Source organism: Argopecten irradians, chromosome 14 (assembly GCF_041381155.1).
Source record: "Argopecten irradians isolate NY chromosome 14, Ai_NY, whole genome shotgun sequence".
NCBI lineage: Eukaryota > Metazoa > Mollusca > Bivalvia > Pectinida > Pectinidae > Argopecten > Argopecten irradians.
This window is the reverse complement of record NC_091147.1, coordinates 19,631,041-19,650,198: the sequence shown is the minus strand read 5'-3', so window position 1 is coordinate 19,650,198 and position 19,158 is coordinate 19,631,041.

The window sequence follows — 19,158 nt, the reverse complement described above, 5'->3', positions numbered from 1 at the left end:
GTTTGGCAGTCAATCCGACGTATTTGCAGAGCTCGCAATAAAATGGAATATTTTCTGGACTGACGTGATTAGCCAGGAAGTGTACAGTTGCCGCTTTTTTCGATTGGCCTTCAAAATCACACTTATTGCATCCAAACATCTTGGTTTTCTGAAAATTTAAAGAGATTTCATTTTACTTTCTACCCATTTTGGGTTTGTAGTAAGGCTACAGCGCTTTAACTTGTTGAAATGTATAGTTTCTCTATGTCGTTTGCCTTCTATTTGATAGACTACTGGACTCAATACTTTCGTAATTAGATATGGTCCTGCCCAGGGTGACTCTAGTTTCTTGTGCTTTGGCTTCAGTTTATAAACTAAATCCCCTATTTCATACATTTTGTCTTTAATTCTGGAATCAGTATTTCTATTCTGGTTTTGAGCACTTTTCCGTAGTTCACTGTGCACTGATATTCGACAGTCAAGGAATGCCTCAAGTATTTCGATAAATGTATCCTGGTAAACTAACCATCACTTGTTATACGACGGCACAACAGTGTTATCATCCATACTGCGTCCCCGATGTTGGTATACAACATAGACGTAATCAAATATCTATCCTTGGTACACTTACATGACTCCAACTTCTCCCTTGCCGTATGGTACATTGTCTCCAATTGTTCGCGCAAATGTTCCACATATTCGTTTGTAGTTTGCTCTTTGGTCGCTGAAGGAAAGAGTATGTTAATTGGAGTGTTGACTTCGCGTCCAAACATCATAGCGTTTGGGCTGTATCCAGTTGCTGGGTGTCGGGTGCTCCTGTATGCTGCCATAAGAATCTCTATATGATTGTCCCATTCCTTAGGATTTTCTTGCAAGAAACTTTTTATCATTGTTCCAAGTGTCCTGTTAAAACGTTCGACTAATCCGTTGGATTCTGGTCTATACGGTGTAGAACGAGTTTTGGTTATCTCTAAAAGATGGCATACCTCCTTAAATAAATCACTTTGAAAATTTGATCCCATATCGGTGTGTAATTCTAAAGGCGTTCCGAACCTTGCTACGAATTCCTTTACTAATTTATCAGCAACTTTCTCGGCTGTCTGATTAGGTATTGGAAACGCTTCCATCCATCGTGTGAAATAATCTCCAATTACAAGTATATACTGGTTTTGTCTTTTGGTTCGGGGTAGAGGTCCGATAACGTCCACTCCAACTCGGTGTAACGGATATCCAACTCTGTATTCACTCAATGGCGCCTTCGTTTTTGGAGAATTTGACTTCCATCGGCTGCAACTTTCACATTTTTGTATATGACACTTCACGTCTTCAATCATTTTATACCAATAAAATCTGTCTCGTATTTTATCCATTGTCCTTTGTGTACCCCTGAATGACCCGCATAATATGAATCATGATTCATCATTATTATTTGTTGACGTAGTACCCTTGGAACTAACAACTGCAATTTGTCTTTTTCAGGTGAAGTGGTTTTCCAGTTCTGGTAGAGTACACCCTCCTTGTAGACTACATTATCCCAGTTTAACCATAATTTCCTCACAGCAGAACTGTGTTTTGCGATATCATCCCTTGAAGGTAATGTCTCCTGTATCCAGTCATGAAGATAACGAAGATCTGCATCCTCTTTTTGAAATGTGGATACCTCTTTAGATGTATACCCATCCATCCAATTACTACTTGTGGTGTTCGTCTCTTGAATTGTTCTTAAGATCTTTGTTTTAGTTGTCTTGCCTAGGGAAGTTACATTATCGACTTCATCCTTAAACTCCTTCCATTCAGATTTCAACTGTTGACAAATTGAACAATTTTCGTCAAAAATTTCATCTCTCTGATGAGTGCACAGTTCTCCAACGTCGCATCTGGATAGAGCATCTGCATTTTGATGTGATTTTCCTTCCCTATGTTGAATTTCAAAATCGTATTCGCCAAGGCATTCCAACCATCTGGCTATTTGTCCCTGTGGGTCTTTAAATCCAAACAACCATTTTAAAGATCCATGGTCGGTACGCAACAAAAATTTCCTTCCTAAAAGGTAATGTTTGAACTGGTTGATAAAGGTTACTACAGCTAATAATTCCCTTCTGGTTACACTGTATCTTTGTTGATATTTGTCAAGTTTCTTAGATGCGTATGCAACTGGTCTTTCAACACCATTTGACAGTTGAGACAAAACTCCTCCTATCCCAAAATTTGAAGCGTCTGTGTCTAAGATCATAAGATCCTCATTATTTGGTATCGCTAGAACAGTTGAATTGCAGAGTTTGGTCTTCAACAACTGAAATGTTTCCTCGCAACCTTTTAGTCCAGATAAATTCTACATCCTTCTTCGTTAATTCCGTCAGTGGTGTAGCGATCTCACTAAAATTCTCCACAAAACGCCGATAGTAATTGCATAATCCCAGAAACTGTTGAACTTCTTTAGCTGACTTTGGTTCCTTCCAATTTTTTACTGACTCAATGATCTTTGGATTAGGTTTAATCCCATCTGATCCAACAATGTGTCCCAAGTACAAGACTTCCTCTCTCAGGAATTCGCATTTAGAAGACTTTAATTTCAATCCTGCCTCCTTGAATCGTTTAAGTACTTCCTCAAGCTTTTCCAGGTGTTCGTCCATATTTGACGAATATAATATGACATCATCCAAATAAATGAGTATGGTCTTCCATTGCATTCCACGAAAGATTAGTTCCATGCAACGTTGAAAAGTATTGGCGCGTTACAAAGTCCGAAAGGCATCTTTGTGTATTCGTACAAGCCATATTTTGTTATAAATGCAGTTTTTGGTCGATCCTCCTCTGACATCTTAATCTGCCAATATCCACTTTGTAGATCCATAGTAGAAAATATAGATGCTGATGATAGACAATCAAGACAAGTGTCAATTCTGGGTAATGGATATGCATCCTTAATTGTAGCATCATTAAGTTTCCTGTAATCACAACACCATCTTACGGTTCCATCTTTCTTCCGAATTAAAACAATATTGGATGCCCAACTTGATTTACTTTCTCGAATAGTGCCGTTTTCAATCTGATCCTTTAAATACTTTTCTTCCTCCGCCTCGAAACCACGAGGTGTCCTACGCAAAGGTTGACGCACAGGCGGTGCTGTACCCGTCGCTATTTTATGTTCAATAAAAGAAAAGTTCCCAAGTTCAAGTTTATTCTTTGCAAAGCAATCCTGGTTCCTGACAAGTATATCTGCAAGGGTAGCTTTATGTCTTTCATCTTGAATATTCTCACAGCTTTTCTCATATAATTCCTTTATATGGTCTGGTATCTTTGATATAACCGATGAAGTATTAGTCTCTTCAGACTTCCTCCAATCTTCAGGAATTTGAGGTCCTGAGATTTTTGTGTCTAAAACTGTTATTGGAACATTCCTCACTTGATTAGCATCCCTGGCGCATTTCGCTCTCTGTATGTATATGTCCCAAGGATCCCGAGTTTCTTCAAACATCTCTTCGAAGCTCTGTACCTCATGTAATTCTCCTAGGTTATAGCCTTTCTTAAGTTTGATTGGCGACTTGCCAGTGTTTACTATCCGCACTGGTATTATTTTGTTGTAAGGATCTACTAACGCCCTTGCTACGATGAACTCCCTGTCATCCTCAGTTGTAGGTTCAATAGAAGAATATCTAGTGTTTAATAATTCCTCTTGCTTCGATTCCCCAGCTATAATTATTTCTGACATCGCCGGTATTGTGGTTGTTTCCATAGCTACTAATCTTGGCGTGTCGTCATGTTTTCTCCGAATCTCGCACTCTAACCATTTGCCATCCACTTCGAGTCCTCGTCTCGTATTCACTGTAATATCAAACTCATCAATGATATCACAACCCAGAAGAAAATCATCTCTGATTGGCGCAACGTAAATATCCCAGGTAAACTCTTTCCCTCCCAGGTTTATTTCCACAGCAGCAACTCCACAGGTTGTCAAATTCTTTCCTGCCTCTGCAACTAGCAAACTGACATCTGCCTTTCGTATCTTTGGCCTGATATTCACCGGAATTTGTCCAAACTTCTGTTCACTCATAACTGTGATCTCCGCTCCAGTATCCACTACCGCCTGACATTCCACATTTCCCACTAGTAAAGACGCCTTAATCGTGACAGCCCGAACCCTATCAATAACTAGTTCTCTCAACTTTATTTCTTTGGTCGCGTCCTCCGATTGCTTTACTGGATTTCCTGTGACCTCAATGTCCTTTGTCGGTTTAGACTCCATAGTGGTACTCGAAGAATTTTCCATAAACAAATCTTGAATACCTTCCAACAGATCTAATTGTTGCTCCGCTGAATTACCAATCTCCTTTCTTTCCTCATTACGACTGACTCTCTCCAATATAGGCTTTCCGACCTTTTTCATCTCCAAATCATCTCCACGATGGACTGTACCTTGGTCGACAGACACAGTCCGACCTAGTTTGACGAACTACGTACAACATTACGTTCCTGTGTTTCTTTGTTGTGTTTCTTGGGATCAACTCCATCCTTCAATAATGGACAATTCTTCCGGAAATGACCTTTCTTTTCACAATGAAAGCATGATCTTTCCTGATAAGTATTATTGCTGTTTCTTTTCCCCTCAGCTTGTTTCGTCTGAAGCATATCTTTTATGTCCTTCGTTATTTGGGTTGACAAGTCTCTTCCAAACTGTTGCAATCGTTCTTCTGTTACGAAGCGTCCTTGACCTGCTCGTCGTACTTCATGATCCTCTGCGACGGATATCTCCCTTATGTTACTTTTCTGTTGTTTTACAGTGTTTTTACATGTTTGATGCCAGGTGAAAAGGTCCATAGCTTCTTCCATTGTTTGGGGTCTCTTTGTCAACACGTCATACGCTATGCTTTGATCGTGTATTCCATTAAGCAGATATTCTACACAGAGATTGTTGTATAGAACACTACCAATGCCTGGATATGCTTTACCAACCATTTGTTCCACCCTAGAGGAGTAAGTCTGCATAGATTCCTCACTGTGCATCTTAATATTTGCCAAACGTCGTCTATACGTCTCTGGTAAAGAATTATCTCCAAACCGACGCTGCATGTCCGTGCAAAGTTGGTAATAATCAAGTCTATTATAAGCTGGCAATCTGGTTGCAAATGACAATGCATCCTCTCTTAGACAAAACATCAGTTCCTCACACTGCCTTCCTTCCTCCCATCCAAACCTATTCGATATCATGTTGAATGTGGTTATGAATGCCTGCCAGTCTCCACGTCCATTAAATGTTGGTAGTCTGGTCTCTGGTTCTCTGCCTGTCCGACTAGACGAATATGATGGAGGTTCCATATACGGCATGCAGTTCTGGTTGTAATATCCTGATCTCCTTGAATTGATTGGTTCCATACATTGATCATTGATTCTGTTATGATACTGACCATTTCCATTCCGGAAATTTACGTCTACAGAATGGTTATTTCCATTACGGAAATTTCCGATATTTCCATTTCGGAAATTTGAGTCAACATTTTGGATATTACCATTTCGGTAATTGTCCGTATTTCCATTTCGGAAATATGTGTTGTTGTTTTGGATATTTCCATTGCAGAAATTATCCATATTACCATTTCGGTAATTGTCCGTATTTCCATTTCGGAAATATGTGTTATTGTTTTGGATATTTCCATTGCAGAAATTATCCATATTACCATTTCGGAAATTTGTTTCTACATTTTGGATATTTCCATTACGGAAATTTCCGATATTTCCATTTCGGAAATTTGGTTCTGTGTTTTGGATATTTCCATTTCGGAAATTATCCATATTCCCATGATGAAAATTTACTTCTGTATGAGGAATATTTCCATTCCGGAAATTATCCCTGTTGCCGTCCCAGCGATTATTGTCGACGCTGTCTGATGTATTTTGTTGAATATGGCTATCCAACGTTCCATTGCAGTGTCTCTCCAACACTGTTTCGTTATCTCGAACTGGACTTTCGGCTACTTCTGATCCTTGGCTATGCGCCCTATCTACTGGATCGTTGACTCCCATAACGCTCGGAATTGGCGACGTACCACGGCATGACGGAGAATTGGAGTCAAGTGCTCTATGTGACCTATCAACATTTTCCCTCCCTCTTAAAGTGGGAGATTGCAACTTCCTATTCCTAAGATACATCCTCTAAGTATGCACTATAACAATTACGCTAATTCTGATACCAAAAAAAAAATCTACCAATGGACGTTACCAAATATTCAAAAATTTATCTGCAATATATCTATCTGTATTCTATAAATATCAAAAATTTATAACCTAACATATATTCAAATAAAAAAGGAAAAGTTTCCGCTGCCACCAATGTAATGTTTTCCGTGTTGATACACGTTAATACCTAACTGGTACCAGAAACAATGCTAACTCCAATATAAACTTCTGGATGTATCATTTATTAATACATAAGTAGAACTATTCCACACGTTTAATATACACTGAGTCTACATATACGTTCATACAAAGCACATTTGTCAAAGATACATAAATCTTACAGATAGGACAATGACCATATATAATTACAAAAATATGTGACGCTCAGTAGCCCTACTCTACAAAAATCCTATCATTCTACAATTATAACTTTATCCCAACCCGAACATATATGCAATAACGCTTAGTTATATTAAAGTCCTTACTATGTCGTTTAATTTCCCGGCCATCTCATTCAAGACATGCACAGGTTATAAAAATATTTACTTCGTTTCCTAACTTACACAATTATTTTCCAACTAATACTGCATTTCGCAATATCAGAGGTTATACAAAACTCCCCGATTTAAACCCAACCCAAAACAAGAGTTACCTCGCTTGTCCCGTATTCAGCTGACTGTTTGCGTCCCGGCTGCCAAGTATTTGAAAATACCGGAAACTCCACCTTTTATACGACGGAACTTGTTATTCACGCGCTCCGTTGGTAACAACATAGATACAATATTATCTTTATTACAACTATAGAAGTTATATATATCATTATTTACCATTTACAATATAAACGTCACACTCAATGTTTCAACTCTAAACACTCACTGTTTCTAAAAATAGCCTCCGAGAACATACCGGAAGTTGACGTTACTATATCCACAGATACAACTAGACTGGTTCCCGCCTCAGTTACCTCCCTTGCGTACGCTTCACTGAGGACCGGTAGCGGGTAGCCATCTTGAGTGGGAATTCCAACTCCAGAGTAGTGCGCATCATTTCTGCGCATGATATGTCATCATGGAGACGGCTACTTCCGTTAAGAGAAAATAACGTCATTAACGTCGTTCCTATGAACACTCTAAATTCTGTTAGCACGAAATGATTTCAAAACTTAAGATCTTATTGACTTTTGTTTATATATCGTTCAAATAAATTATTTATTCTTTACGTTAAGATCCGTCGCTTCGTGCGTAAAGGGGTTTCCCACGCCTAAAAAAATGTGATGCAGGCGAACCGGATATGTAGATTGACCAATCAAAAAAATCATCATGGTTACCCGCTACCGGTCCCTAGTGAGCGGAGCGCAGCCTGGCGGAGAGTAGAGAACTAAGGGAAGGGAACCAGTCTAAGATACAACTGACAAATTTTGCCGGGAAACAGATACACATCTTTTCCCTACTATCCGACAATGTCTACTAGCTCAAGGTAATACAAACATGTAATTGATTATCACCTTTATACAATTAACTATCGATAACTACGTTTACACAAGTATTACTGTGATGAAACACAGTTTCATAACAGTCTTCAAAGAATAACGTCAATTTATTAATAGTTTCAATAATAAGTTATATCTGCCGTAATTTCATACTCAAGAGTTAAGAAGTGTTTTTCACGTATTATTCACCACCAAAAGGTAACGACATTTCGAGAATAACAATACTATCGATGGATAGGTTTTAATTTTACAAAGGCAGATAAGAGCTCATAATGAATGTTAGCAGTACCGCCAAAGGTCATTATAACATACCAATAATATGATTCCTCAGTAAGTAGGAAAACAGGTGTTGTATACAGTAGACTCTTGTGTACCTCAGGGCACTGTTCTGTGTCTTTTACTTTTCCTTTGTAAATAAACGATATACACATATTCCATTCAGATTACCACGTCACACTAATATACCTGTATTAAAACATTAAAATTAATTCAAAAGAATTTTGAAAATTTCGGTGTTTAAGAGTCTAATTCAAGCTAAAAGTTGATAGGAAAAGAATAACTAATTTCTCTTATAAATTCAATTAATATGCGTATATGTATGTCCAGGAAAATGCTTACACTATGTTCGGACACTACTGAGTTAGGAGACCACTATATCACTCTTAATTATTTTAGTTATTGTTACAAAGAGCTCTTTCGAAGAAAGAAATTACAAATGGAAAAGATACAATCACTAAACCGAATGAGTGTGTACTCCTTTTTACCTACCATGGGAAATATATAGGTGCATTTGCGAACAGCTTTTTGTAATGTCATCTGTGATTGTCTAATGAGTACCCCAATCTGTGATTGCCTTACGAGTAACCAATTCTGTGATTGATAAATGAGTACCCCATTTGTGATTGCCTAACGAGTACTCCCATCTGTGGTTGCCTAATGAGTACCCGCATCTGTTGTTGCCTAACGAGTATCCCCGTCTGTGATTGCCTAACGAGTACCTCCATCTGTGATAACCTAACGAGTACCCCCATCTGTGATTGCTTAATGAGTTCCCCATCTGTGATTGCCAAATGAGTACCTCCATCTGTGATTGCCTAATGAGTATCCCCGTCTGTGAATGCCTAATGAGTATCCCCATCTGTGATTGCCTAATGAGTATCCAATCTGTGATTGACTAACGAGTACCCCAATCTGTGATTGCCAAATGAGTATCCCCATCTGTGATTTCCTAACGAGTATCCCATCTGTGAATGCCTAATGAGTACCCCCATCTGTGATTGCGTAACGAGTACCCCTATCTTTGATTGCCTAACTAGTACCACAACTGTGATTGCCTTACGAGTACCCAATTCTGTGATTGATAAATGAGTACCCCATCTGTGATTCCCTTATGAGTACCCCATCTGTGATTGCCTAATGAGTACCCCATCTGTGATTGCGTAATGAGTACCCCAATCTGCGATTGCCTTACGAGTACCCAATTCTGTGATTGATAAATGAGTACCCCCATCTGTGAATGCCTAATGAGTACCCCCATATGTGATTGCCTTACGAGTACCCAATTATGTGATTGCTAAATGAGTACCCCCATCTTTGATTGCCTTATAAGTAACCCCATCTGTGATTGTCTAATGAGTATCCCTATCTGTGATTGCCTAATGAGTATCCCCATCTGTGATTGCCTAATTAGTATCCCTATCTGTGAATGCATAATGAGTACCTCCATCTGTGAATGCATAATGAGTACCTCCATCTGTGATTGCCTAATGAGTTCCCCATCTGTGATTGCCAAATGAGTACCTCCATCTGTGATTGCCTAATGAGTATCCCCGTCTGTGATTGCCTATTGAGTATCCCCGTCTGTGATTGCCTAATGAGTATCCCCGTCTGTGAATGCCTAATGAGTATCCCCATCTGTGATTGCCTAATGAGTACCCAATCTGTGATTGTCTATGAGTACCCCCATCTGTGAGTGCCTAATGAGGACCCCCATCTGTGATTACGTAACGAGTACCCCCATCTGTGATTGCCTAACTAGTACCCCATCTGTGATTGTCTAATGAGTTCCCCCATCTGTAAATGATTGAGTACCCAATTCTGCAATTGCCTAATGAGTACCCCCATCTGTGATTGCCAAATGAGTACCCCCATCTGTGATTGCCAAATGAGTACCCCCATCTGTGATTGCCAAATGAGTACCTCCATCTGTGATTGCGTTATGAGTTTCCTCATTTGTGATTGCCAAATGAGTATCCCAATTTGTGATTGCCTAATGAGTACCTCCATCTGTGATTGCCAAATGAGTACCCCCATCTGTGATTGCCAAATGAGTACCTCCATCTGTGATAGTCTAATGAGTACTCCCATCTGTGATTGGCTAATGAGTACCTCCATCATTGATTGCCAAATGAGTATCCCAATTTGTGATTGCCTAATGAGTACCTCCATCTGTGATTGCGTAACGAGTACCTTCATCTATGATTGCCTAATTAATACCCCATCTGTGATTGCCTAATGAGTATCCCCATCTGTGATTGCGTAACGAGTACCCCCGTCTTTGATTGCCTAATGAGTACCCCGGGCCTTTCGGTTATATGGAAGTAGATACATATATAGTTTGAATGAAAAGTTTACGCACGGCGCATAACGACGGACGGTGTGTGTTGACAATGTCATCCCTACCCTTTGGTCAGATGACCTAAAACAGATGAAAAACAATAGGTCTTTCTACATATAGGTGGAATATCCTATATATGATAAATGTGTAAGGCCATTATTCATCTCTACACACATCTCGCAATCGTTATAATGTATGTTATCTTTTGTGATAAAATTTTCGTGTCGCGTACAACGCAAGAGCGACACATAGGTTTTCGTACGATTTCAACCAAATTTAGCAAATTGTTTTATATTATTGAGATCTCAAAATAGTTCGATTTTGGTTAAAATCCGTTTATATCTGCAAGAGTTATGGGACTCAAAAATCGTCAAAACAGATAGCGTCTGGGATTCCGAAAACTCTAAATATGCTCCACCGCTGATGAATGGTATTTTTCTCTATCAAAAACACGAGCAGAAAAATCAGTATTTTTCTGCAGTTACAAAAGTTACTTACTTAACACCATTAAAAAGCTTCTTATTTCACTTCAAAATAAAAATATTGAAAATGATTAATTGCATCACGAAACAATTCCGCGGCACTATTTTCTACATGGAATGAAGGACTGTTTGCACATGCACCAAAAGCAAAATAAATATGATTTTTTTATGTTAATTAGACATATTATACACAAATTAATCCCAATTATTATTCAAATGAAGAGTATCATTTATGCTGTGTCGGCGGTTGAGCATCTTTAATATATATTATCCGATTTTCACCAAACTTTGTATATTGCTGTATATAAATGAGATCTGGGATGGGTTTGATACTGATCAAAATCCGTCAATATTTGCAAGAGTTACGGGACTTGATAAATTCACTTTATCATTAACAATATTTTCAACTGTAAATACAATGTAACTCTTTTTTCAAGCTGATAAAAATACAGATCCTTATAACAACACCGTTGAATAGAGGATCTGACAACATCCCATTGGGGGTCATGTTCGGATTACCTTTATACCACGTGTACTTCAGATCAAATGCATTTTCTGCACGTTTTTACATCACATGAAAACGCTATTTCGCCGCCCCAATATACGTATACGATTAACTTTGTTGTGTTCTTTAGGCGAGATGACTACGTACATGTAAATAATTCTGACAGGTTTTTTTTAACAATTTCGTCCGCTGAAATTCACCTTTAAGATTTTGTAGGCAGTGATTTGATTGGCCTTCTGCCAAAGTCAAAAAGACATGACCCCTGATGGGATATGTCAGATCCTCTTATTTAACGAAGTGATAGTAAGGACCTGTATTTTAATCAGATTGACTATTTTTTGTAATGTTTTAATCTGCTGTGCATTCGACACAACTACTTCTGTGGAATTCGTGTATTCGTAGTTTTTGACAATAATATTTGCTATTTATGATAAAATCACATTTTATGCTGAGTGCTAAGAAGGAGCAGAAACTACCAGTTAAATTGTCTCGGCCGGGGGACAGAACCCAGAGCATACCTTACAGGGGCGAGCGCTCAACCGAAAGCGAGGTGGTGTCAAGAGAGACGTTAGGGAGATCTCCGTTGGTTAAGAAAAGGAGACAAAATAAGAATCTAAATTTAGTTGCCTTTTTCGATCAATTTTTAACGTCCTACCTATGGGGTCATTCAGTTCTACGAATGACATATTACAATTTTTGTTGTAGAAATAGGCAAGGTTGTGCTTTACCTTATAATGGCGGTCCGTGTCTCGTCTTTCCTCGGTTTTGCAACTTACGGTATAACAAGAGTATATCCCCAGACTACCCCTGGCCTTGTAGTTCCTGGAAACACCTCTGTTATTCTCTGCTTGATATTCTGTGAGAGAGACATTAACTGTATGTCCATCTTTTTCAATGCCGCAAAGTGTCATCATTTTTATAATGGATTCGTAGACAATACTGTACTGTTGCCAGCTCTAGGATGGAACCTTTGGGGTGTTTATTCAGGTAATGATTCAAAGATGTTGGGTTATCTTGAGCGGAGGTTCAGGATGACTATAGCCATCATGCTTCGTCCATCGTCGTGCTCCATCCAAGAGGTTTAATATTTTATATTTTCTTTTTACGCATTATCAGTGGTACGTGCTTATTTTTGTCTGGCATACTAACTATATCTTTAATAAAGATACTACACCGCTGACGAATGGCATTTTTATCTATCAAACGAATTAGTATTTTCCTTCAGTTACAAAATTATAATCACTATTGAAAAAAATGAGCTTTTTATTTTACTTCAAAAAGATGTCTTGAAGACACCAAACATCACACTGCACTCAGTCACATTATACTAACAAAGGGCGAACCACTCGTCCAACTACCTTCATGCTGAGCGCTCAGAAGGAGCAGAAACTACCACTTTTAAAGACATAAATTTAAATGGTATCAAAATAAATAACCCCGAATACTTGATAGACCAATTTGCAGATGACACGTCTTTTACTTGATCTGATGATCTAAAATTCTTTAAAAAAAGTGTATAGTTTATTGGAGACTTTGTTTGGAATAATGAATTTTTATCATACGATAATTTTGAATGCAATACCTAGATCTTGAAGGTTTTCTGGTCCCCTTGAGAGTGCAGAATTTCCTCTATTGAAGCTTGGTGTTTTCGCGCACTTTCCTGGCGTTGTACTTTTTCAGTTGTCGCCTAGCTGACTTCATGTTTATGTACAGGATGTTGTCGCTGTTGCGTTATTTTCCTGCCATTTTCCAGGTCCACATTTGCTTCTTGCTGTCGTGTACGTAATTTTCGATCGCCTGACTCCATACACGTTTTTTCAGTTTCAGCTGGATTTCTGGTCCATATCTCGGAATGCTTTGTACAGCCGCTTTGTGCACAACCTCAGGTATGTTTCATTGCCCAGGTGATATCAAGTTCTGTTTGAATGTTGTTGTTGTCCGCTGCCTTCAGTGGTCTAAGATGTTCTGCAATATAGTTTTTGTAAGTGGTTAGATCGCAGTGATCCCATTTGGGTTTGCACTTGTCGAAATAGGGTTCATTTTTGGATGATATGCATATCTGCAGGTCACAGATAACAGGTATATGATTTGACAGATTGGTAGGATTGTCTGATAGGATATCGATAACGAAGAATGTATCCAGTGTATTTAGTAATATATAGTCAAGCCAAGCTCAGCGCTATCTTTGCCGTTCACATGGAAGAAGGTTGGTTTCTATTGCTGTTTATGTGGGATGTTCATTTTAGAGCAGAATGCAGCAAGCTCTGTATCCCGTTCATTTCCCTGACGTGTGTACAGCGATGCGTTCATATCGTCAAATACCACTACTGCATGTGTATTGTTGAATTTAATTATAACTTCTTCAATTTCGTCGAGGGTTGCTGTAAAGTTCTGTTTTGTTAATTTGCCTCTGCAGGGGAGGTAAGTATTGATGACACAAAGTGGAGGGGTCGTTGATAGCTCTACAACCGTAATACGATTGCCGCCATATGGGTGCGGGTTACATTTAATTTTCATACTGTTCTTAAAATAAGGTTGCTACGCCCCGTATCCTCTTGGTACTTGGGGAAATCGGGTCGTTTGAGTTAGAGTGTTTGGCATGTATATCATGATCTGCAGATAGGTCTTTCAGAATGTTGTTTTGAAATTCAAACAAGCAATGTTCTTGAATGCACAGAATATCGCACCTTTCCAGTAACTGTTGGACACAAGCAAAGTTAGATTGAATGTTTTTGACATTAATGGTTCCTATGCGGAGTGGTTTATCCCCTGTCGCCAGTTTTGGCTGCTGATCGGCCTGGCCATAAACATGAGTTTGGTGATTCCCTGAGTGGGTTTTTGCTGGTGTTTGTATGGGGGTCAAGTCGGTCAACCGTAGGGGTTGCGCTCTGTGTTGTTGTGTCCGCAGATGATGATGTTGGGCGGAGATTGTAACTTTTCGCTTGTTAGAATGGTCACGGAAGGTTACTTTCTTTTGTGTAGAATGTTTTGGTGATTTTCTCTTTCCCAGTCTCAAATGGGTATGCACGATCTTTGGTGGTTACGCCAGGTGTTTGTTTCTCCTGTTGTTTCGGTCGAGTTGATTTATTATTAAGATTGGTCGTTTTGCGCAGTAGCGTGGTGCCTGTTTGGGTGGGTATCTGTCCTGTGGAGAAGTTGTTGACAGCTGAGTTTGCCAGCCGTATTTGTTGATATAAGATTGTCGGTGGTTGTAGAGATTGAGGCATGTAGTTCCAATTGGGTACACACTGTGGTTGTATTTGATGCGTGGCAAGCCTTACGTGGTGTGGCGCAGTTGGCATGATCGATAGATAATGTTGTCCAGGGTAAGCAGGTGGTGGTGGCATGTGATAGTTCTGATGGTTGTTTAACCGTTGTGCAGTTTCGTTGAGAACCTGTCGCTGCTGGTGTAACATATTTTGTTCGATATGAGAGAGGCGCAGTCGTATTTGTTCAATCCGATAATTCTCATTTGATTTTGAAGCGAGGATAGGGCATCGTGGCTGCGACTTCCGGTACAAGTAATAGTGGTTGTTGGGTTTTGCATCCTGAGAAGCCGATTTGTCCATTCTAGGTCCTCTATTTTATGCTCCAATTTAGCGATGAGCGAGTTCGCTAGTGTTAGTTGCTGGGTACTTTCATTGTCAAGAGGCGGTTGGGGTTCTGTACGCTTAGATTTTGGACGCGGCTTATAAGAGTGTGTATCCGATGTAGGGTTTGGAGGGTCGGAGGTTTTATCGGAAACTTTTATTGGTTCGACGACTTGTGGTACAGTCGGGAGGGACGCAGAAGGTGTTTGCATTATATCTCGCACTGGTTCACCCAGATCATTTGGTACATCCATATTATGTGGAGGTGGCTGTAAAGTGATCTGATGATTCGGGTCTGTGGTATATGATGCCGATTTTCTTTCATCATCCATAAGGATGGGGATTGTTAGTTATCAGATGAGCAATCCGCATGTTCAGTTATTATTTGTGTCAGCTGGCGACACGATAGGCAGCTATATGGTTGGTCACCATCTCTGAAGAAGTTGGTCCAATTATCGCCTAGGTGCTCACATGGGAAGTGGTACCAGCGTGAGCATGAATCGCATGCGATACCTTCATCGACATGTTTATAGCAGTGTTCGCAGATCGTTTTACTTAGGTTTTTTTGTCAGATGATACAGCGGAGGTCTTTACATTTTGTTGGGCGGCACATATCGGCATTATGGATGGATATTATACTAGACCTGCCCGAACAAAGAGTTTTGGCCGAGACCGGGGATATTTGAGGTATTACCGGGAAATTACCATGCCCTAGGCTCAGCGGTTGGGCTAAAAACAACAAGTTAATGTTTTTAAAACAGGGAGTAAACAAGCTGAGCTCTAAGAACAGTCCTGGGTGAAAAAAACCCAATGGCGAACAAAATGGCGGGAGTTTGTAGGTGAATAATAAACGAAGTATGGGTTAAAACTGATAAGAAGACCAGCATGAGCCAGTTTTGTGATGATAAAAAATGGGTGCATGAATATAAGAACAGTTACTATCTACAGCGGTAAATAAAACTACGCTAAATTACGCTAAAACCTTTAATTTTTCCACGTTACCCTCATACGACTCATTCCCTGGAGCCATTCCCTACCCAAATACCAAATGTAACACCTTACCTGATATGATGATCAGTCAAGCGTCACAGCAGGTAGGTATACCTCATTGTTACCTTTATAATCTCCAAGGGTCCGTTTATAATGACAGCCTATACTAGCTACATCTGCATGTAGTAAAATAAAGTCTACGTATTAGACTATCCCATGTGGTTGTGTTCCAAAAAATAATTGTAATTAAACCTATTTATCTTGTTAAAATCTACTTTATTTCATCTGAAAATGTATGCAAGTTTTTTTATTGCATTTTTTTCATGTATAACTGTACATGTACAGTATATGTTCAGTCAAGACATAGGCTAGAGTATATGTGAGCAGAACGTACATTTTTATAGCCTAAATGGTGTGATGTCAGCTTGATGGGAAATATCTTAAACGTGCTGCGGATTAAGGGAATGTGTCTTGTAGGGAGTTCAAATCCTCTTGAATGATTTCCGTTTAGAGAAAATTCTCAAATGAAAACCTCTACATTACATGGTGTCAGAAAACTACGAACCATGGCTCTTTCCGGAATAACCCCACCGTCAATGGACTGGGACTCAAACAATTTGCCGGAAGCGTGGAAAAGTTTGAACAACACGTGGGTTTGATTTTCACTGGGCCACTCAGTGGTAAGAATGAAGAATCCAAGATTTCATATCTATTACTTTGGGTCGGCCAGAAGGGCCGAGATATATATATAATACTTGGACACTTACTGCTGAAGAGAGAAAGAAGATATTTTCTATAAGAAATTTGGCAATACGTGCAATATTCAAATGTATCGGTTGTTTACCAGGCGAACACGAAATCCGTATTGATTCTAAGGCACCGCCTGTTGTGCACCCACCGCGTAAAGTTCCTATAGCGCTCCGCGATAAGTTCAGAAAGGAACTAGACCGAATAGAATTGTCTGAGGTCATAGCCAAAGTTAACGAGCCGACTCCGTGGGTCAACCCGATCGTTGTAGTAGAAAAAATCTCAGGCAAACTTCGAGTATGCCAAGACCCACAAGACCTGAATCGAACTATCACGCGTCCTCATTACCCGATGAAGATTCTAGAGGAGATCTTACCTGATCTCACAGGTGCAGAGTTTTTCACAAAACTAAATGCTCGATCTGGCTATTGGACTATAAAGCTTAGTACTCCGTCGTCTTTCCTTACCACATGTAACACGCCATACGGACGGTTCAGAATTTTGAGAATGCCCTTTGGTGTTAAATCCGCCCAAGAGGTTTTTCAGTGTATGGTAAGACTGTAGAAGAGCATGACGCCAACCTCCGCGCCGTTCTAGAATGCTCTCGTAAGGTCGGAATTAAGCTTAATGATGACAAGCTTGAAGTTAGACAGAGTGAAGTTCAGTATTTTGGTCATTTGTTGACGTTCGAAGGACTCAAACCTCATCCTGCCAAAATCAAATTGATCAGGAACATGGAGCCTCTTCGCGACAAAGCTGAATTGGATACCGTACTTGGCATGGTCAATTACCTAGTTAAATTAGCGCCAAATTTGTCAGAAGTCACAAATCCGCTACGTCAGCTACTACCAAAAAATGTAGAGTTTGTTTGGGACGATGCCCAAAACAAGGCTTTTGAAGAAGTCAAAGAGTTGATTACCAAGACTCAAGGTCCCGTTTTGACCTATTATGATGCTAATGAGCCTGTAACGCTACAGGTTGACGCCTCCAAATATGGTCTGGAGGCTATCTTTTTGCAGAAAGGGAGACCCGTCGCGTTTGCTTCAAAGTCGCTTACGCCGACTGCTCAGGTGAATTACGCCCAAATAGAAAAAGAGATGTACGCCATACTCTTCGGATGCAAATGTTTTCACCAATATATTGACGGGAGACTAGTGGATGTGGAATCGGACCACAAACCACTGGAGTCCATTTTTAAGAAGCTGCTAGGTGTCGCGCCGGCTAGACTTCAGCGCATGATGTTACAACTTCAAAAGTATGACTTGGCAGTCCGACATGTTCCTGGAAAGGATATACCCGTCGCGGATACTCTATCGCGGAAATTTCTACCTGATACATAACCAAGCCTTTCAGAAGGCATGTAGGTTCATGTGCATATGGTTATGTCGAACCTATCAGTCAGTAGCAGCCGTCTTACCGAGATCAAACGCGTATGTGATTCAGATCCTCAGATGAAAACGCTTTCTAAGATAATCAGCAATGGTTGGCCGGACAGAAGGAAGGACTGTCCAGAGTCTGTCATGGAATTTTGGATTATCGCGATGAACTTACCACAGTGGATGGTTTGTTGTTCAAAGGTTAATTATACCGAAAGAGATGAGATCAACCATGCTTGAAAGTATACATGTTGGACACATGAGTGTAGAAAAGTGCCGTAGTAGGGCTAGAGATGTATTGTTTTGGCCAAATATGAACAAAGATATTTCTGACAATTGCTCAATTGTGACACTTGTCTATCGATGCGCAATTCGAATCCAAAAGAACCGCTCTTGTCTCGCGAACTGCCATCTCGACCATGGCAAACTGTAGCCACAGATTTATTCTCATGGAATGACCAAGACTTCGTAGTCGTAGTCGATTATTATAGTCGCTTTTCGAAGTCAGCAAACTCTCCAGTACAAAGAGTTATACTGTGATCGCAAAGATGAAGGAGATATTCAGTCGATTTGGTATACCAGATTTAGTCATTTCCGACAATGGTCCACAGTATTCGTCTGAGAAATTCTCCGAATTCGCGAAATCATGGGACTTCGACCACCAAACTTCGAGCCCTTTATATCCGAAAGCCAACGGTTTAGCCGAAAAGACCGTATAAACCGTCAAACGGATGTTCTCCATAGCACGGTCTGATTTGAAAGATCCACTATTATCTATCCTGGTATACCGTACGACACCTTTGGATTCAGGGTTCTCCCATTCATAGTTGCTTCTGGGTCGCCGCCTACGATCCATTCTACCGTCTACACTTACACAGCTCAAACCGATGTTTCTCGATCATGCAAAGTTTCAGAAAACGCATGAAATGATGAAGGAACGTCTGAAACTACAGTATGACAAAGGTTGATAACCTTTATCTCATCTCGATATAGGAGAAACTGTTCGAATCAAACGCCATACTCATTGGGAACTTGCTACTGTGATCAAACAGAACGATGCTCGTTCATATAAAGTAGGCACAATTGATCGTGGTGTTTACCGCCGTAGCCGACAACACCTCCTTAAGACCAATGAGAAAGTCGTAGTTAAGTTTTCTACTGAAACACCCAACAGAGCTGATACTCCTAAAATCCAGAACCCAATTTCTG